Below are 21,931 nucleotides of genomic sequence, written 5' to 3' on the forward strand. Positions count from 1 at the left end.
CCCGTACTGGACTAAACCAAAGTGTAACAGGCCTGCTGTGGGCTGCCTGTACTGGACTAAACCAAAGTGTAACAGGCCTGCTGTGGGCTGCCCGTACTGGACTAAACCAAAGTGTAACAGGCCTGCTGTGGGCTACCCGTACTGGACTAAACCAAAGTGTAACAGACCTGCTGTGGGCTGCCCGTACTGGACTAAACCAAAGTGTAACAGGCCTGCTGTGGGCTGCCTGTACTGGACTAAACCAAAGTGTAACAGGCCTGCTGTGGGCTGCCTGTACTGGACTAAACCAAAGTGTAACAGACCTGCTGTGGGCTGCCTGTACTGGACTAAACCAAAGTGTAACAGGCCTGCTGTGGGCTGCCTGTACTGGACTAAACCAAAGTGTAACAGGCCTGCTGTGGGCTGCCCGTACTGGACTAAACCAAAGTGTAACAGACCTGCTGTGGGCTGCCTGTACTGGACTAAACCAAAGTGTAACAGGTCTGCTGTGGGCTGCCTGTACTGGACTAAACCAAAGTGTAACAGACCTGCTGTGGGCTGCCTGTACTGGACTAAACCAAAGTGTAACAGGTCTGCTGTGGGCTGCCTGTACTGGACTAAACCAAAGTGTAACAGACCTGCTGTGGGCTGCCTGTACTGGACTAAACCAAAGTGTAACAGGCCTGCTGTGGGCTGCCTGTACTGGACTAAACCAAAGTGTAACAGGCCTGCTGTGGGCTGCCCGTACTGGACTAAACCAAAGTGTAACAGGCCTGCTGTGGGCTGCCTGTACTGGACTAAACCAAAGTGTAACAGGCCTGCTGTGGGCTGCCTGTACTGGACTAAACCAAAGTGTAACAGACCTGCTGTGGGCTGCCCGTACTGGACTAAACCAAAGTGTAACAGGCCTGCTGTGGGCTGCCTGTACTGGACTAAACCAAAGTGTAACAGGCCTGCTGTGGGCTGCCCGTACTGGACTAAACCAAAGTGTAACAGACCTGCTGTGGGCTGCCCGTACTGGACTAAACCAAAGTGTAACAGGCCTGCTGTGGGCTGCCTGTACTGGACTAAACCAAAGTGTAACAGGCCTGCTGTGGGCTGCCTGTACTGGACTAAACCAAAGTGTAACAGGCCTGCTGTGGGCTGCCTGTACTGGACTAAACCAAAGTGTAACAGGCCTGCTGTGGGCTGCCTGTACTGGACTAAACCAAAGTGTAACAGGCCGGCTGTGGGCTGCCTGTACTGGACTAAACCAAAGTGTAACAGGCCGGCTGTGGGCTGCCCGTACTGGACTAAACCCAAGTGTAACAGGCCTGCTGTGGGCTGCCTGTACTGGACTAAACCCAAGTGTAACAGGCCTGCTGTGGGCTGCCTGTACTGGACTAAACCAAAGTGTAACAGGCCTGCTGTAGGCTGCCCGTACTGGACTAAACCAAAGTGTAACAGACCTGCTGTGGGCTGCCCGTACTGGACTAAACCAAAGTGTAACAGGCCTGCTGTGGGCTGCCCGTATACTGGACTAAACCAAAGTGTAACAGGCCTGCTGTGGGCTGCCTGTACTGGACTAAACCAAAGTGTAACAGGCCTGCTGTGGGCTGCCTGTACTGGACTAAACCAAAGTGTAACAGGCCTGCTGTGGGCTGCCTGTACTGGACTAAACCAAAGTGTAACAGACCTGCTGTGGGCTGCCCGTACTGGACTAAACCAAAGTGTAACAGGCCTGCTGTGGGCTGCCCGTATACTGGACTAAACCAAAGTGTAACAGACCTGCTGTGGGCTGCCCGTACTGGACTAAACCAAAGTGTAACAGGCCTGCTGTGGGCTGCCCGTATACTGGACTAAACCAAAGTGTAACAGACCTGCTGTGGGCTGCCCGTACTGGACTAAACCAAAGTGTAACAGGCCTGCTGTGGGCTGCCCGTATACTGGACTAAACCAAAGTGTAACAGACCTGCTGTGGGCTGCCCGTACTGGACTAAACCAAAGTGTAACAGGCCTGCTGTGGGCTGCCCGTACTGGACTAAACCAAAGTGTAACAGGCCTGCTGTGGGCTGCCCGTATACTGGACTAAACCAAAGTGTAACAGGCCTGCTGTGGGCTGCCCGTACTGGACTAAACCAAAGTGTAACAGACCTGCTGTGGGCTGCCCGTACTGGACTAAACCAAAGTGTAACAGGCCTGCTGTGGGCTGCCCGTATACTGGACTAAACCAAAGTGTAACAGGCCTGCTGTGGGCTGCCTGTACTGGACTAAACCAAAGTGTAACAGGCCTGCTGTGGGCTGCCCGTACTGGACTAAACCAAAGTGTAACAGGCCTGCTGTGGGCTGCCCATACTGGACTAAACCAAAGTGTAACAGGCCTGCTGTGGGCTGCCCGTACTGGACTAAACCAAAGTGTAACAGGCCGGCTGTGGGCTGCCTGTACTGGACTAAACCAAAGTGTAACAGACCTGCTGTGGGCTGCCTGTACTGGACTAAACCAAAGTGTAACAGGCCTGCTGTGGGCTGCCCGTACTGGCACAGCTCCATGGCATTATGGCCATGTGGGCATGTTTGCTTAGGAATGTAGAAATGAGAAACTATGCAGTTAGAATAGTGGAATTAGAATGAATCTGTGTTGTATTTGTAAGGTAGAGTCAAACTGCTCCGGTTCTGTGTCGTAAAGCAATCTGTCTGTGCCATACATCAATCCAGGTCAGATTTCACATGAAGATGAATTGTAGACGCTGACTCTTCTCAAGTCCAATTGTTTATGGTAACATCTCAAAAAGGAACGCCATAATGATTATAATGTAATCCATTCCCTTTACTTACCAAGTTAATGTCAGTGTCTACAAAAGTGATTAAAAGTTACTAAAGTTACTTAACAGCCAATGAGGATAAATGCATGTTTGTAGGCAAGTTGAACATTCTGACTCGACATGTGATATCATGAACACACTGTTCTGACACAGTCCCTCACTACATGCCATCTCTGAACCATTTCACCTGTAATTATGCTTAAGAACATTGGGATGCGTTCAAGACCATTAGTGAAGCCATGTCCCACCACAGGATTGAAGAGGTACGGGTGCCAAGTGTGTGCTCAGGAACACAGAGTACTCAACAAGTGACTGTGTGGCTCGTCCATGCCAACAATTACACCACCAAACTGCCTGAAGAACTTCTAAATAATTGACATTCAGGGAAATATGAGGAATTAAGTCTGTAAAGATCGGAGGATATTCAAAACCGTTCGTAGCAAAACTAACAGTGCCATTTATTTGGTAGATTAGGTTTTAGATTCACATTAGATAACATATTTATGTTATTATGTTATGGCTCTTATAATAATTTCCTTCCTTCCTTCATGCCTCCTGCTGGCTGCACGCCAATCCTACACTGCATGTCTGCTCCCCAGAAACGTGATTAACCAATCAGCAGGCTTCTTGTTTAGTTATTCAAGCAAAATATGTATACAGCAGAGATGCTCACAAGTCATTTTTTGCAATTCCAAGTCCAGTCTCAAGTCTATGAGGGGCAAGTCCAAGTCCAGTCTCAAGTTTTTGAGGGGCAAGTCCAAGTCCAGTCTCAAGTCTATGAGGGGCAAGTCCAAGTCCAGTCTCAAGTCTTTGAGGGGCAAGTCCAAGTCCAGTCTCAAGTCTATGAGGGGCAAGTCCAAGTCCAGTCTCAAGTCTATGAGGGGCAAGTCCAAGTCCAGTCTAGAGACGCTCTGGCCCGCCTCCCAGTATTTTCAGAGTATCAGAGTTAGATAGAGAACGTGACAAATATAGACACGTTATGGTTATAAACAACAAACTAACGATGGTGATCCATATGGAAACAGTGTTACTCGAAATGGTTAAAAGTTAAATCAATTTAGTCATTCAGTCGCGTTTTACTGCCATGTAAAGTAACTATTACGCTAGCCGCTAGCATTAGCCACAGCCGACTACCCACAATGCATTACCTTATCCCCGCACCCGAACGACACGGCTAGAGCAGAATGGCTCTGCTGTCAAATCGCCCACTGTGTGGGCTTGCCAGCTCGGCTGCTTTGCGGCCTCACCAGCCCTGCAGCTCGCATACGCAGCTCGGCCGCAAGGCTGCTGCATGGCCTCGCCTGCTCTATTGGTGTGTGTGTGTGTGTGTGTGTTGCTCACAAAATGTTATTGCCCTTAAGTTTACATCCATAATGACATCACGGATGACATCATCAGTGTCTTATGACATCATCAGTGACTTATGACATCACTGATGACATCATCCGTGATGTCACAATGCCTCACAATGCACAATGGCTGAAGTGACATCACTGATGACATCACTTATGACAGCATCAGTGATTTACGACATCACTGATGACATCATCAGTAGGGCAAAAATTGAAACAGAGAACAGAGAACAAACATTGCCCACATTGCCCCTTTTATGGCTTTATTATGGCCTTGAGCCAATCAGCACGCAGCAGTCACACAGGTGGGTGAGTGGAGAATAGTCTTCACTCAGGAAACCTGGGTGTGTAACAGTTACACGGTAAACCAGGTTTCCTGAGTGAAGACTTGGTTACACTGTAACCAAACGTTAGTTACTCCAGTCAGGAGAATTTTTAATCAGTTGATTTCAAATATGTTTAAAATAAAATAAAATAAGCAAAAAAAGAAAGTAAACAAACAAAATCATCAGCAAATATCAAGCCAAAATTCCAGTAACAATGTAAGTCCATGCTCAAAAAGGAGTAGGAAGAAGTTAAGAAAAGTTTTCTAGTCTACCCCCTTTTTTCTACTTTTTTATTATATCTATATTTTGAACGTTATGATGTGAAAATAATAACTAAATTATCCATCACCAATGATACCTATTTCAGTCAAATCAAACATAATGTCAGGCCTGGTGTGGGAAGACATGTGGATCTATTCGCGGATAGTTGATGGTCAAGACAAACTTGGTAACTGAAGTCTCGAGAAGTAGGGAAGTTGTGGAACTTGATAGCTAGGTCTGCAAGGTTCGAAGTTGGGAACGGTTGCAGAGGTTAGTTTCGTTTATGGACAACTGCCGAGGACCTGCAGAAACGAACCTTTATGGATCCCGAATATGACATCACCTGTGTTATGACATCACCAGCGAGGCCATTCGAAAGGCATGATTGAGACACTTATGAATCATGACATCATCACCGTCTGCGACATCATCAGTGATCCACGACATCATAGTAGGAATGATGACATCACAGTAGGAATGATGACATCATCCTAACACATAAACACATATTCAAATAAAACAAGAACAAAGCGATCAGTATGAATACAAACCTTTAAACAAAATCAAGACATACGTAGTCAGGTAGAGAGACTTGCAAATCATTCATAGCATTTATTTTCACTTGGCTTCACTTGGCTCCTCAAATGTTTCCATGTCAACGACCACTTAACTAACACAAATGACCACGTCCCAGGGACAAAGACTGTCAATGCAGACTGTCAACACAATGCAGGTTACACTTAACCTGATGCTGCCAGATGGGGGCGGTATTGTTTTATTATATTGTATTATTTTATCATGAGAACTAACAGCTTTACAGAAGCCCACAGACAACTATTAAAGAGAGAGGCTAAGGCTTCTCAACTGACTGACTGCGTAGATGCACCAGATTATGATGAAAATCAAACACTTTTGAAGAGAGAGCGTATGAAATCAGATTAGAGCTGGGAAGCACAAACTGTTTTATTGTTTTTATTGGTGATATAAACACAGGACAGCACAACAAAGCACAAAAAACAAAAACGTCCAAATACATAAACACTAAAAAAACTCACAAATCTTCAAATCCTTCCCTGGCTGTGGGAACCCTGAATTAAGTGTTTACTCTCCTTTGTGGATTTTCAAATGTCTCTTCAGGGTTCCTGTCTGACCAAAACCTTTAGTACAGACTGGGCAAATAAATTGTTTATCTCCTTTGTGGACTATCATGTGTGTCTTCAAGTCTCCTTTCTGACCAAAACCTTTATCACAGACTGAGCAAGTAAATTGTGTCTCACCTGTGTGGATTATCATGTGTGACTTCAAGTGTGCTTTACGACCAAAACCTTTATCACAGACGGAGCAATTAAATTGTTTGTCACCTGTGTGGCTTATCATGTGTCTCTTCAAGTCTCCTTTCTGACCAAAACCTTTAGCACAGACGGAGCAAATAAATTGTTTATCTCCTGTGTGGATTATCATGTGTGTCTTCAAGTCTCCTTTACGACTAAAACCTTTATCACAGACGGAGCAAATAAATTGTTTATCTCCTGTGTGGACTATCATGTGTGACTTCAAGTCTCCTTTACCACTAAAACCTTTATCACAGACTGAGCAAATAAATTGTTTATCTCCTGTGTGGATTATCATGTGTGACTTCAAGTCTCCTTTACGACTAAAACCTTTATCACAGACGGAGCAATTAAATTGTTTCTCACCTGTGTGGACTATCATGTGTGCCTTCAAGGATCCTTTTTTACCAAAACCTTTATCACAAACTGAGCAGCTGAAGCTGTGTTTCGTCCTAATAACTTCACTGTTCTTCTGCAAGTCTAAACCTGACTGAGCTTCACTAGTTTCCATCCATTCATCATCATTGTCTTCAGTTACAGAAGAGTCTAAAGTCTTGTCATGACTAGTTGATTGTAAATTACTATCTGGATCTAAGTTCCTGGCTGGTTTTGATGCTCCACAGTCCTCTCCATCAACTTCTGTTTTCACCTGTTCAGTTGAGCTGCTGGCTAGAGGCTCTGCCTCTCTGTTCTCCTCAGTTTGGCGTTGATGAAGCTGTGAGGACTGAGGTTTCTCTTCCTCATATTCACTATTCACAGTGACAACAATGAATGGGAAGTTGGTGATATCAGCCTCCTCCAGCCCTTGAAGCTGCTCTCCCTCCTGACTGATCCAGAGTTCCTCCTGTTCCTCTTTAATGTGTGGAGGCTCTGGGTCCTCCTGAAGCTGGTCTCCCTCCTGACTGATCCAGAGTTCCTCCTGTTCCTCTTTAATGTGTGGAGGCTCTGGATCCTCCTGTTCCTCTTTAATGTGTGGAGGAGGCTCTGGGTCCTCCTGTTCCTCTTTAATGTGTGGAGGTTCTGGGTCCTCCTGTTCCTCTTTGATGTGTGGGGGCTCTGGGTCCTCCTGAAGCTGGTCTCCCTCCTGACTGGTCCAGAGTTCCTCCTGTTCCTCTTTAATGTGTGGAGGCTCTGGGTCCTCCTGAAGCTGGTCTCCCTCCTGACTGATCCAGAGTTCCTCCTGTTCCTCTTTAATGTGTGGAGGCTCTGGATCCTCCTGTTCCTCTTTAATGTGTGGAGGAGGCTCTGGGTCCTCCTGTTCCTCTTTAATGTGTGGAGGTTCTGGGTCCTCCTGTTCCTCTTTGATGTGTGGGGGCTCTGGGTCCTCCTGAAGCTGGTCTCCCTCCTGACTGGTCCAGAGATCCTCATGATCCTCTTTAATGTGTGGGGGCTCTGGGTCCTCATGATCCTCTTTAATGTGTGGAGGTTCTGGGTCCTCATGATCCTCTTTAATGTGTGGGGGCTCTGGGTCCTCCTGGTCCAGACTGGGGCTCCACTCCTGCCGCTCAGTGGGAACCCCCTCCCCAATGACCAACAGCTGCTGGAGGTCTGGAGGCAAGGCTTCTCTGTGTAACCGCACCGCGTCCAGCAGTTTGCGTTGTCGGTCAATCTCCTCTTGTGAACGAGTAGCTTCCTCCTCGTACTCTGCCACCATTCTTTCAAACAGCCCAAATATCTCGTCAACAGCCACAGTTAGTCGCTGCTTCACCTCCGCTTTCAGCTTCTGGACTTTATGGAGGGAAATGACACGAGCAGCGGCCATCTCAAGCAGTGGAAGCTTCTTCTTTTTGGTGTTTTACCACTGCTTCCACCACTTATATAGCCTCAGCCAGGAAGGATTTATGACATCACTGATGACATCACAATTGGCTGGAATGACATCACTGATGACATCACAATTGGCTGGAATGACATCACTGATGACACCACAATTGCTCAAGTGACATCACTGATGACATCACAATTCACTGATTTATGACATCACTGATGATGTCACAAATCGTTAGATCAACAGACACAGCCCACGGGGGGGGGGGGGGGGGACTCGACATGTGATATCATGAACACACTGTTCTGACACAGTCCCTCACTACATGCCATCGCTGAACCATTTCACCTGTAATTATGCTTAAGAACATTGGGATGCGTTCATTAGTGAAGCCATGTCCCACCACAGGATTGAAGAGGTACGGGTGCCAAGTGTGTGCTCAGGAACACAGAGTACTCAACAAGTGACTGTGTGGCTCGTCCATGCCAACAATTACACCACCAAACTGCCTGAAGAACTTCTAAATAATTGACATTCAGGGAAATATGAGGAATTAAGTCTGTAAAGATCAGAGGATATTCAAAACTGTTCGTAGCAAAACTAACAGTGCCATTTATTTGGTAGATTAGGTTTTAGATTCACATTAGATAACATATTTATGTTATTATGTTATGGCTCTTATAATAATTTCCTTCCTTCCTTCATACCTCCTGCTGGCTGCACGCCAATCCTACACTGCATGTCTGCTCCCCAGAAACGTGATTAACCAATCAGCAGGCTTCTTGTTTAGTTATTCAAGCAACATATGTATACAGCAGAGATGCTCACAAGTCATTTTTTGCAATTCCAACTCCAGTCTCAAGTCTATGAGGGGCAAGTCCAAGTCCAGTCTCAAGTCTATGAGGGGCAAGTCCAAGTCCAGTCTCAAGTCTATGAGGGGCAAGTCCAAGTCCAGTCTCAAGTCTTTGAGGGGCAAGTCCAAGTCCAGTCTCAAGTCTATGAGGGGCAAGTCCAAGTCCAGTCTCAAGTCTATGAGGGGCAAGTCCAAGTCCAGTCTCAAGTCTATGAGGGGCAAGTCCAGGTCCAGTCTCAAGTCTATGAGGGGCAAGTCCAAGTCCAGTCTCAAGTCTTTGAGGGGCAAGTCCAAGTCCAGTCTCAAGTCTATGAGGGGCAAGTCCAAGTCCAGTCTCAAGTCTGTGAGGGGCAAGTCCAAGTCCAGTCTAGAGACGCTCTGGCCCGCCTCCCAGTATTTTCAGAGTATCAGAGTTAGATAGAGAACGTGACAAATATAGCCACGTTATGGTTATAAACAACAAACTAACGATGGTGATCCGTATGGAAACAGTGTTCCTCGAAATGGTTAAAAGTTAAATCAATTTGGTCATTCAGTCGCGTTTTACTGCCATGTAAAGTAACTATTACGCTAGCCGCTAGCATTAGCCACAGCCGACTACCCACAATGCATTACGTTATCCCCGCACCCGAACGACACGGCTAGAGCAGAATGGCTCTGCTGTCAAATCGCCCACTGTGTGGGCTTGCCAGCTCGGCTGCTTTGCGGCCTCGCCAGCCCTGCAGCTCGCATACGCAGCTCGGCCGCATGGCTGCTGCATGGCCTCGCCTGCTCTTATTGTGTGTGTGTGTGTGTGTGTGTTGCTCACAAAATGTTATTGCCCTGAAGTTTACATCCATAATGACATCACGGATGACATCATCAGTGTCTCATGACATCATCAGTGACTTATGACATCACTGATGACATCATCCGTGATGTCACAATGCCTCACAATGCACAATGGCTGAAGTGACATCACTGATGACATCACTTATGACAGCATCAGTGATTTATGACATCACTGATGACATCATCAGTAGGGCAAAAATTGAAACAGAGAACAGAGAACAAACATTGCCCACATTGCCCCTTTTATGGCTTTATTATGGCCTTGAGCCAATCAGCGCGCAGCAGTCACACAGGTGGGTGAGTGGAGAATAGTCTTCACTCAGGAAACCTGGGTTACCGACTGTGTAACAGTTACACGGTAAACCAGGTTTCCTGAGTGAAGACTTGGTTACACTGTAACCAAACGTTAGTTACTCCAGTCAGGAGAATTTTTAATCAGTTGATTTCAAATATGTTTAAAATAAAATAAAATAAGCAAAAAAAGAAAGTAAACAAACAAAATCATCAGCAAATATCAAGCCAAAATTCCAGTAACAATGTAAGTCCATGCTCAAAAAGGAGTAGGAACAAGTTAAGAAAAGTTTTCTAGTCTACCCCCTTTTTTTCTACTTTTTTATTATATCTATATTTTGAACGTTATGATGTGAAAATAATAACTAAATTATCCATCACCAATGATACCTATTTCAGTCAAATCAAACATAAACACATATTCAAACAAAACAAGAACAAAGCGATCAGTATGAATACAAACCTTTAAACAAAATCAAGACATACGCAGTCAGGTAGAGAGACTTGCAAATCATTCATAGCATTTATTTTCACTTGGCTTCACTTGGCTCCTCAAATGTTTCCATGTCAACGACCACTTAACTAACACAAATGACCACGGACCTCCATTCGATAAGAGTTTGTCCCAGGGACAAAGACTGTCAATGCAGACTGTCAACACAATGCAGGTTACACTTAACCTGATGCTGCCAGATGGGGGCGGTATTGTTTTATTATATTGTATTCTTTTTATCATGAGAACTAACAGCTTTACAGAAGCCCACAGACAACTATTAAAGAGAGAGGCTAAGGCTTCTCAACCGACTGACTGCGTAGATGCACCAGATTATGATGAAAATCAAACACTTTTGAAGAGAGAGCGTATGAAATCAGATTAGAGCTGGGAAGCACAAACTGTTTTATTGTTTTTATTGGCGATATAAACACAGGACAGCACAACAAAGCACAAAAAACAAAAACGTCCAAATACATAAACACTAAAAAAAACTCACAAATCTTCAAATCCTTCCCTGGCCGTGGGAACCCTGAATTAAGTGTTTACTCTCCTTTGTGGATTTTCAAATGTCTCTTCAGGGTTCCTATCTGACCAAAACCTTTAGCACAGACTGGGCAAATAAATTGTTTCTCACCTGTGTGGACTATCATGTGTGTCTTCAAGTTTCCTTTATGACTAAAACCTTTAGCACAGACTGAGCAATTAAATTGTTTATCTCCTGTGTGGACTATCATGTGTGTCTTCAAGCTTGCTTTTTGACCAAAACCTTTATCACAGATGGAGCAATTAAATTTTTTATCTCCTGTGTGGATTATCATGTGTGACTTCAAGTCTCCTTTACGACTAAAACCTTTATCACAGACTGAACAAATAAATTGTTTATCTCCTGTGTGGATTATCATGTGTGACTTCAAGTCTCCTTTACGACCAAAACCTTTATCACAGACGGAGCAATTAAATTGTTTCTCACCTGTGTGGACTATCATGTGTGCCTTCAATCCTTTTTTACCAAAACTTTTATCACAGACAGAGCAATTAAATTGTTTCTCACCTGTGTGGACTATCATGTGTGACTTCAAGTCTCCTTTCTGACCAAAACCTTTACCACAGACTGAGCAATTAAATTGTTTCTCACCTGTGTGGACTATCATGTGTGTCTTCAAGGATCCTTTTTGACCAAAACCTTTATCACAGACGGAGCAATTAAATTGTTTCTCTCCTGTGTGGACTATCATGTGTGTCTTCAAGATTCCTTTTTTACCAAAACCTTTATCACAAACTGAGCAGCTGAAGCTGTGTTTCATCCTAATAACTTCACTGTTCTTCTGCAAGTCTAAACCTGACTGAGCTTCACTAGTTTCCATCCATTCATCATCATTGTCTTCAGTTACAGAAGAGTCTAAAGTCTTGTCATGACTAGTTGGTTGTAAATTACTATCTGGATCTAAGTTCCTGGCTGGTTCTGATACTCCACAGTCCTCTCCATCAGCTTCTGTTTTCATCTGTTCAGTTGAGCTGCTGGCTAGAGGCTCTGCCTCTCTGTTCTCCTCAGTTTGGCGTTGATGAAGCTGTGAGGACTGAGGTTTCTCTTCCTCATATTCACTATTCACAGTGACAACAATGAATGGGAAGTTGGTGATATCAGCCTCCTCCGGCCCTTGAAGCTGCTCTCCCTCCTGACTGATCCAGAGTTCCTCCTGTTCCTCTTTAATGTGTGGGGGCTCTGGGTCCTCCTGTTCCTCTTTAATGTGTGGAGGCTCTGGGTCCTCCTGTTCCTCTTTAATGTGTGGAGGCTCTGGGTCCTCCTGTTCCTCTTTGATGTGTGGGGGCTCTGGGTCCTCCTGAAGCTGGTCTCCCCCCTGACTGGTCCAGAGTTCCTCATGTTCCTCTTTAATGTGTGGGGGCTCTGGGTCCTCCTGGTCCAGACTGGGGCTCCACTCCTGCCGCTCAGTGGGAACCCCCTCCCCAATGACCAACAGCTGCTGGAGGTCTGGAGGCAAGGCTTCTCTGTGTAACCGCACCGCGTCCAGCAGTTTGCGTTGTCGGTCAATCTCCTCTTGTGAACGAGTAGCTTCCTCCTCGTACTCTGCCACCATTCTTTCAAACAGCCCAAATATCTCGTCAACAGCCACAGTTAGTCGCTGCTTCACCTCCGCTTTCAGCTTCTGGACTTTATAGATTTTCATTTTTACACAATTACTGACCGACTTCATCCTTCAAAGCTCCAATAGCTCTTTACAGCTAACGTTAGCTTCACAGCTAAACCATTCATCTAAGTCCATAAGAGAGGAGCTTCTTCCTCGGAGGTAACAGAGTCCAGTTCCACTTGATATATTTGTGATATCATCCATACGAGTCTTCTGTTTGTCTTTCTGGTGTTTTACCACTGCTTCCACCACTTATATAGCCTCAGCCAGGAAGGATTTATGACATCACTGATGACATCACAATTGGCTGGAGTGACATAACTGATGACACCACAATTGCTTGACATCACTGATGACATCACAATTCACTGATTTATGACATCACTGGGCAGAAACTGAGTGGAAACAAATTCCGTTCCAGTCACGTGACTTTTCGTGATGTCATTGCCTGGTTAGTAAGTTCCGCATTCATTTTCTCCGTAGACATTTCGATAAATCCTTATATAACGAGTTTTAAGGCTGGACCAAGCCAACCCATGACCTACTGAATCGTGAGATAAAACATTATGTTTAAGCAAGAACAAAAAATAACAATGGGGGAAAAAATTTGAATTTCCAATGTTGTTTCCCACCGTAGTTTGCTTTTTAGTTTCTATCCTTTCTGTAATCTCTTTTATCTTTATTTGCTAGTAGTTTGGTTGCTGGTAACATAACTGCAGATGGGGCTTGTTTGGGGAATAACCAGAGATCACAAACATTTGGGCTGCCCGTACTGGACTAAACCAAAGTGTAACAGGTCTGCTGTGGGCTGCCCGTACTGGACTAAACCAAAGTGTAACAGACCTGCTGTGGGCTGCCTGTACTGGACTAAACCAAAGTGTAACAGGCCTGCTGTGGGCTGCCCGTACTGGACTAAACCAAAGTGTAACAGACCTGCTGTGGGCTGCACATACTGGACTAAACCAAAGTGTAACAGACCTGCTGTGGGCTGCCCGTACTGGACTAAACCAAAGTGTAACAGACCTGCTGTGGGCTGCCCGTACTAGACTAAACCAAAGTGTAACAGACCTGCTGTGGGCTGCCTGTACTGGACTAAACCAAAGTGTAACAGGCCTGCTGTGGGCTGCCCGTACTGGACTAAACCAAAGTGTAACAGACCTGCTGTGGGCTGCCCGTACTGGACTAAACCAAAGTGTAACAGACCTGCTGTGGGCTGCCCGTACTGGACTAAACCAAAGTGTAACAGGCCTGCTGTGGGCTGCCTGTACTGGACTAAACCAAAGTGTAACAGACCTGCTGTGGGCTGCCCGTACTGGACTAAACCAAAGTGTAACAGACCTGCTGTGGGCTGCCCGTACTAGACTAAACCAAAGTGTAACAGACCTGCTGTGGGCTGCCCGTACTGGACTAAACCAAAGTGCAGTGATGGGCAAGCTACTTGGAAAATGTAGTAAGCTAAGCTATCAGTTACTCTTGATTAAATATAGCTAAACTACATTGAAGCTATCCCCAGAGAAATGTAGCAAGCTAAGCTACGAGCAACATGGCAAAAGCAGCTTGCTACATCAAAGCTACTTTTTTTCTCACATATAATCAACTTCATGTCAAAGAACAACTTTCCACCAAACAAATAGGCAGGCAAAAAAAATCTAATTTTGATTGTTTATTTAACACGTTAAGTGCCATAGCCGAGGTATCTCGTCTTACATAATCCAACGCTTGAGTGCCAGAGCCGAGATATCTCGTCTTACATAAACATTTTTTTTTTTGACGGTGGGACATCAATCAACAACTTTTACATCTTCGAGATCACTATTGGAGCAAGAGAATGTGTATAATCTATTTTACCGACCCACTAAGTGTTGACAGTGCTCCCCCAGACGAGCGAAATCAAAGAAAAAACTGCCGCGGGAGCAAGCCATTCAAGGAAATGGCGAGGCGATTTTACAGTAATCCATTCCAGACTTGTCTTGCCCGAGAGCGGCCGCGCGCAGGCAGCAGCACACAGAGAGCGGAGAGCGATTTGCAAAATAGATTATAGGTGAAACACACTTTGAAACACCTCAGAAAGGCCAGAATCAACATCTGCCCATCGCCCACGCATTCCCCGGCCCATCTTGACTCGCACAAGGAGCGTCCGCACGCAGGCAGGCAGGCAGGCAGGCAGCAGCAACGCGCTTCTGACACGCCCGCTGTAGAGCCAGGAGGAAGGAGGAGAAGACACACGGAGGGAGGAGTTTGAATGAGAGGGGTGTTTCCTGTTGTTATGGAGGAAATTACTGTTCAAAACTATTGTTTAGAATGTCTGACGGTCTTACTGATGCCAAAAATGAATGGTTAAAGTGACTGTTTCACAAAAAGCCATTTATCTCTGAATAAATTTCCAGACGCTGAAACCATGCTGTACTCCACGGCTAATATCTACATAACTACTAACTCTGCAAACTAACTCTTTTAGACAGAGAAAGCACACATTCTATTAGTTATTTTTAGATGATTGGTGTTCATGAATTCTTAACAGAAAATAATCCTCGGCTCTTGTAAAATGAGCCAGAATCCTCAAAAAAAACCCTGGCACAACTTACCTACAGGATGAAAAAATGGCTGGCACTCAATGTGTTAAAACACACTGAAACTCTCACTGGCACAATATTCAAAAACAGACAATAAAACCTGAACATCTTCTTCATCACTGCCAGTGGCTCCCTCTGGCTCTGCCATCTTTCAAAGTTCGTTGCTGACGTGACTTTGCCACATGACATATTTTGCCCTACCCTTAACCAATCGTCAGTCTTCATTGCCTAAACCCAACCCAATCAGAGGCAGAGTAGTGCAGGGTCTTGCTGCAAGAGAGGCAAGGATGCTAAAAAGCAAGGATGAGACAACAACATTTGTTGTCCGTCATAATGGAACTGGAAGTGCTTTATTGGCTACACAGGCACACTTGACATATGCAATGTCTCCTCCTGTTTAATCCAAACCGCAGCAGAAATCTCCACTGCATGCTTTGCTCATGGATTTTCTCTGGCGAGTAGCTTGTAGCTTTTGCGGGAAGCTACAAGCTACTTGGGTCTATAAATAGCTTAGCTACTGAAAAATCTACTTGGTTCAAAAGTAGTGAAGCTACCACCAAGCTACTGAGAAATGTAGTTAAGCTATGTAGCTTCACTACTTGTAGCAAGCTACTGCCCAACACTGCCAAAGTGTAACAGGCCTGCTGTGGGCTGCCCATACTAGACTAAACCAAAGTGTAACAGGCCTGCTGTGGGCTGCCTGTACTGGACTAAACCAAAGTGTAACAGGCCGGCTGTGGGCTGCCTGTACTGGAGTAAATGTCACGGGGTGACAAGGGAGATGTGGTGTGCTGTGTATTTAATGCGATTGTGTGCTGTGCCTTATCAAACTATTTTGTGTGACTCGGTATTGTTTGCGGTTTCATATAATCTTATTGTGTGCTGTGCCTTATTAAGTTGACTTTGTTTCTACTATGCGCCAAACCTGTTTAGTGCGGTGAATATAGTTCTTATGAGTGAAGGACAATGCATGGACTTATTTGCATGTACACATCATGGACAATTGCACACACACTTTCCCCTTACCCCCCCTCCCCCTCCTACACTAATTGTCTCCCACTGATTGGGCCCGGCCAGCCTGCACCTGGTATAAAGACAGGTGGAACTTACCTGGAGCGCGCTTCCTCTTCCGTGTACCTACCTGGGATCCTACCAGGCTGGTAGGATCCGTGGCGTGGCGTGGCGTGGCGTGGCGTGGCGCGGCGCCCGACTGTACAGCGACCAGAGCCGACGCCGAACGGCGATGTGATACGCGTTAAAACGATAAGTAAAAGGAACGTAGCCCAGCCGTTCCCCTCCGTATGAATGGGTTATTGATTGATGACAAGCCGGACGGTGATTGTGTATGCGCCTCTGTGCTCTCCTTCACTCAGCGTGACGGCGTCTCCACCTCCACCTGTTGTGAGGACCGTGGGAGGATAGAGGAGACGGGACGTCGAGACGGCGATGTGATACGCTCTAAAACGATAAGTAAAAGGAGAGTAACCCAGCTGTGCACATTTGTGTGAATGGGTTGTGACTGCTGACACGCCGGACGGTGATTGTGTGTGCGCCTCTGTGCTCTCCTCCACTCAGCGTGACGGCGTTTCCACCTCCACCTGCCGTGGGGACTGTGGGCGGACTGGCATAGCCCCTGCCGTGAGGAGTGTGGAAGGACAGACGGGATGACGAGAGGGCGGCTTGGTACACGCAGAGGACTGCACGGAGCGGTGGCAGCGAGCCACGGGCGGAGCTACAGGATCACGGAGGGACCTTGCCCTTTCCCCAGACTCGGCCCATTGACTGTGCCTGAGGGGGAGAAACCACTTAGCTGCTCAATAGGCTTTTAACACCCTTTTATCTAGAACTACTGACTGGCCAGTAGCAGGTTTTAATTATTGTTTGTGGACACCCTTTTTGGTTATTTTGTAATAAATCATTTTTATACCTTAACATTACCTGCCTCTTGTGTCTGTGTTGTTGTGGCCCGGGGATTCCTGAAACAAACCTGTGACATAAACCCAAGTGTAACAGGCCTGCTGTGGGCCTGTACTGGACTAAACCAAAGTGTAACAGGTCTGCTGTGGGCTGCCTGTACTGGACTAAACCAAAGTGTAACAGGCCTGCTGTGGGCTGCCTGTACTGGACTAAACCAAAGTGTAACAGGCCTGCTGTGGGCCTGTACTGGACTAAACCAAAGTGTAACAGGTCTGCTGTGGGCTGCCTGTACTGGACTAAACCAAAGTGTAACAGACCTGCTGTGGGCTGCCTGTACTGGACTAAACCAAAGTGTAACAGGCCTGCTGTGGGCTGCCTGTACTGGACTAAACCAAAGTGTAACAGACCTGCTGTGGGCTGCCCGTACTGGACTAAACCAAAGTGTAACAGACCTGCTGTGGGCTGCCTGTACTGGACTAAACCAAAGTGTAACAGGCCTGCTGTGGGCCTGTACTGGACTAAACCAAAGTGTAACAGACCTGCTGTGGGCTGCCCGTACTGGCACAGCTCCATGGCATTGGGGCCATGTGGGCATGTTTGCTTAGGAATGTAGAAATGAGAAACTATGCAGTTAGAATAGTGGAATTAGAATGAATCTGTGTTGTATTTGTAAGGTAGAGTCAAACTGCTCCGGTTCTGTGTCGTAAGGCAATCTGTCTGTGCCATACATCAATCCAGGTCAGATTTCACATGAAGATGAATTGTAGACGCTGACTCTTCTCAAGTCCAATTGTTTATGGTAGGCCTAACATCTCAAAAAGGAACGTCATAATGATTATAATGTAATGCATTCCCTTTACTTACCAAGTTAATGTCAGTGTCTACAAAAGTGATTAAAAGTTACTAAAGTTACTTAACAGCCAATGAGGATAAATGCATGTTTGTAGGCAAGTTGAACATTCTGACTCGACATGTGATATCATGAACACACTGTTCTGACACAGTCCCTCACTACATGCCATCTCTGAACCATTTCACCTGTAATTATGTTAAGGTTTACACGGTAAACCAGGTTTCCTGAGTGAAGACTTGGTTACACTGTAACCAAACGTTAGTTACTCCAGTCAGGAGAATTTTTAATCAGTTGATTTCAAATATGTTTAAAATAAAATAAAATAAGCAAAAAAAGAAAGTAAACAAACAAAATCATCAGCAAATATCAAGCCAAAATTCCAGTAACAATGTAAGTCCATGCTCAAAAAGGAGTAGGAAGAAGTTAAGAAAAGTTTTCTAGTCTACCCCCTTTTTTTCTACTTTTTTATTACATCTATATTTTGAACGTTATGATGTGAAAATAACTAAATTATCCATCACCAATGATACATATTTCAGTCAAATCAAACATAATGTCAGGCCTGGTGTGCGAAGACATGTGGATCTATTCGCGGATAGTTGATGGTCAAGACAAACTTGGTAACTGAAGTCTCGAGAAGTAGGGAAGTTGTGGAACTTGATAGCTAGGTCTGCAAGGTTCGAAGTTGGGAACGGTTGCAGAGGTTAGTTTCGTTTATGGACAACTGCCGAGGACCTGCAGAAACGAACATATGGATCCCGAATATGACATCACCTGTGTTATGACATCACCAGCGAGGCCATTCGAAAGGCATGATGGAGACACTTATGAATCATGACATCATCACCGTCTGCGACATCATCAGTGATCCACGACATCATAGTAGGAATGATGACATCACAGTAGGAATGATGACATCATCCTAACGGTACCCTCCCCTCTACGGACGCCACCTGGCGTCCAATGAGGCCATCAAGGATGACATCCGGAGAACAGAAGATCCGCAGGTTCCGGTGGAGGGGCTCCTCAGCAGGTGGTTAGATGCAGGTGGTCTCAGACAGTGGAGGTGGTCCTCCCTAATACTGGATGTCGAAGCCATAGATAGACCGACACGTAGACAGAAATTCTGCAGACTCCGGTGGATCCTCTGGAGTCGGCCATCCCCCGGGGCACGATCCAAACATGGGAGACTGGAGACCATCAAAAGCAGGGGCGGAGCGACCCTATCAGCCCAGAGGGGGCGAAGCTCTTAGGGGGGCCCCATCAAAAAAAAAAAAAAAAAAAAATTTTTTTTTTTTTTTTTCTTTTTTTTGAAGGCCAGGCCAGGCCGCAGGGCCGGTTCCAGAACAAGATGACTAGGGGTGCATCCTAGATAGGAAGGGGTGCAGATGCCCGGCCAAAGGCCGGGCCCACTCGGGTGGCCGGCCAAAGGCCGGCCGGCCGAAAAATTTGACATGTTATTTTACTAAAAATAATGCATTTGACCATCATTTCAAGTAGAATGATACCACCCAAGCAAGAATATTTCAAGTGTTTCAAGTGCTTTACTGAAATATTTGGACCATATAATGATAATCATTTGCATAAACTTTTATTGCTACAAAAACGTTTTGTTAGACTAGCAACATTTTCAAAGCCGTATGCTGAAACTGCCGCGCTCTTTTGTAAATGTGGTGTGATGTCAATTTTTGATATCAACATTTTTCAAACCTGCATTTTCATTTTCAAATTGAAGTATATGAGTACTGACTTACCAGAAAATTGTAAATCATTTTTCATCTGTAATTCACAAATTCATTCTTATCCTACTAGACAAAGCAATAACCTTAATATACCATTGTATCGTACATCCAGAGGTCAATTTTCGTTAAAATATCATGGAGCCAAAATATGGAATTCAAACTTACATTTATTGACTGTTTCTCTATCCCTGTCTGTGTACAAAAAGAAACTAAATGGTTTTCTAATGTCTGGTAAATTTGGCACTGAGTGAGCTATGGCATTTCTGAGAGAGGTCTAAACCACATTCTCATTTTTATTTCTCTTTTTATTCCTATTTTTTTTATTTTTTTATTTTTTTTATTTCACTAATCTGAATTATCATTGCATTTAATGTTTGTTCAATGTTAATTGAGTAACTTGTATTATTATGTTTTTCTCTTGAGGTGAGATCTTTATATAAACCCGTAGTGGGTTTCTATCTCACCTGCACATGTTTTTTTCTCCAATGTTGTAAACATTTTTTATTTTGTTCTGTTTTCCTTTAATGTGCAAATAAACATAAACATAAACATAATACAATTATCTCAACCTTAAAAGGTTACATATAGGTGCCAAAAAGCCATAAAATCACATCAAAGAACAAAGAAAAACAACAACTATAATTCAAGTTTAAACCATAAGTGTGCAGCTGTAGCATTTATACATTTTTTTACTTTTCAACTGAGCATGCAGACAAATAAGGGTGCAATGCATGCTTTTGCACCCCCGTAGAACCGGGCCTGCCAGGCCGCGAAGAAAAATGTGCCTTTTTTGCATGTTTGAATCGGTTTTAGCCATATTTAGTGGAATATCTCATTTTAAACACACCAATGTTATTGTCTATTGATTGAATTCCTCTCAGACTCACACCACTGACTTTATTAAATAAAGTCATTTTAAGTCACAACTGTAAAATAGCTGATAGCCCCTATATCCGAAAACACAATTTGTCACTCACTGAGCCAAGTAATATTATGTCCAAGAAAGACTACAGTGAAGCCACTTTACAGACAAGCTTGTTCTGAAGAAGAAAAATAAAAACACAGGTTGCCAGCCAGGTGGCCTGGCCTGCAAAAAAAAAAAAAAATTTTTTTTTTTTTTTTTTTATGGGCCCCCCTGACGAGTGGGCCCTGGGGCGACCGCCCCCTTGCCCCCCCTCTGGCTCCGCTACTGATCAAAAGGGTCAATGTCACGGTCCGGTGGCCCCCACCAAGAACTGTGCCTGTGACGCAACACCTCAAACTCTGCGGGCTCTGAAGGTGGAGTCTCAGCGGACGCTCCAAACTTGGAAGAAGGAGCCAAAGGAACTGCAGGGGGGGGTGTCGCAAGCTCAGAGAGCGGAGCTCCAGAAGGCTCCGCACAATCCAAAGGCTGAGCCCCAACCAATGCCGCCGTCTCCGAAGGCAGAGCCACAGGGGGCTCTGACTCAGCGAGGCCTGCCCTCCCGACCTGTAGTTTGGGCAGAACACCCACCGTCTCCTTCTTTGAACGCTTCTTCTTTGCTCCTGACCGAAGGCTGACGACACTACGGGGACCTCCCAGCATCAAGCTGGAACCTACGTGTGGGTCAAGAACTGGAATTGGCTGCTGCTGAGGTACGGGTTCAGACTCGGCGAGGGGAAGGTCCACAGGTTGTGCCTCAGGGCCAGCAGACTCGGAGGCCCCCTGCAGGGGACGGAGCTGATCTGCAGGCAGTGATTGAACTTCTCAATGAGACGATCGACAGTTCTCTCCAACTCCTTAAAGGATGGGTTTTCCGTGGGGAATATGAATATATATTAAATCTCACGCCCCTAAGGTTTTCGAATCCGTTGAAATTTTTGAAATTGGAGGTTTACTCACAGAGATATCAACCGAAATCCACTCTGTGTGTGGGGGGGGGTGGTGGGGGGGAGGTGCGGGTGCGGGGACTCGAAATACTACATTTCCCACAATGCACTGGGCTCGCGTGGCCTTCGTTTTTATGCCCACCCCTCAGGCATTTGGCTGATATCAAACTCCAGTAGGTGGCGGTAATGCACATATATGTTTGCCAACCGCCATAAAACTCAAAGAAGAAGAAGAAGAAGGCTTCGACAATGAAATATACAAAGAACAAGAAATAAATCGAAAATAAAATTGCCTCCAAATTGCACCAAATGTAAACGGTAGTATATATGTCGGGAGATGTCTTCATAAAAAAAATTTCATGCATTTTAAGGCATTTTCGTAGGAGTTACGCGCATCTGATGTTGTAACTATTTTCTGTAAAAATGTGTAAAAACGGGTACATTGCTCAGCGTTGATTTCGTTACTTCAACCCACCTACTACTAGATGTAAAATTTGACGAGCTTTCCAATGCCGCCAGTCCCGTGTCGATTAGTGCTTCCGTTCCCGAGATAATGGTCTCT

This window comes from Poromitra crassiceps (genome assembly GCF_964638095.1).
Source record: "Poromitra crassiceps genome assembly, chromosome: 20".
NCBI lineage: Eukaryota > Metazoa > Chordata > Actinopteri > Beryciformes > Melamphaidae > Poromitra > Poromitra crassiceps.